This window comes from Penaeus monodon, chromosome 22 (assembly GCF_015228065.2).
Source record: "Penaeus monodon isolate SGIC_2016 chromosome 22, NSTDA_Pmon_1, whole genome shotgun sequence".
NCBI lineage: Eukaryota > Metazoa > Arthropoda > Malacostraca > Decapoda > Penaeidae > Penaeus > Penaeus monodon.
In genome coordinates, this window is record NC_051407.1 from 22,778,412 (window position 1) to 22,778,988 (window position 577).

Consider the following 577-nt stretch of genomic DNA (forward strand, 5'->3'; position numbering starts at 1 on the left):
AAAAAAGAAAAAGCCTTTTTGGGGGTTTTTTGGTGGTGGTTTGTTTTTTTTTTTTCTTTCCCCTTGCGCACAATGAGTAAAACTACTTTTCTAAGTCATTGTAGAGCAATATAAAGGTCCTGCCCTTTGCTTTGTTAAAAGTATACCCCCTTTTTTGGGTTTTTGGAAAACCCCTAGTGGGGTTTTTAAACTGTAGAAATAAGACTAATCTCTTTTTTTGGGGGTCTCTTGGGGGAAAGACCTGTTAAGTCTTTGTGTTTTGGGGCAAGGATTTTTTAAACCCAACAATGACAGTACCAGAAATCCTGGGTGTCACTCTTTCCAGTGATTTTTTGCAAGTGTCTAGCCTTTTGGCGGGGGATTTTACGCAATTAGGGGAAATTCCCGCTCAACTCCTTCAGGAGTGCTGACCCTTTGGGCCCGTGCCTGTCATGAGAGTTGGTTCTATGATAGCCTAGGTGTCCCCGGCGTAACACACAGCTTTACACACACGGTTTTTTTTTGTGAGCCAGATGAACTTTTAACCAGGAAAATTAGAGACAGCTTACCGTTTGCGGTGCCAGAAAATCGTGCGGAA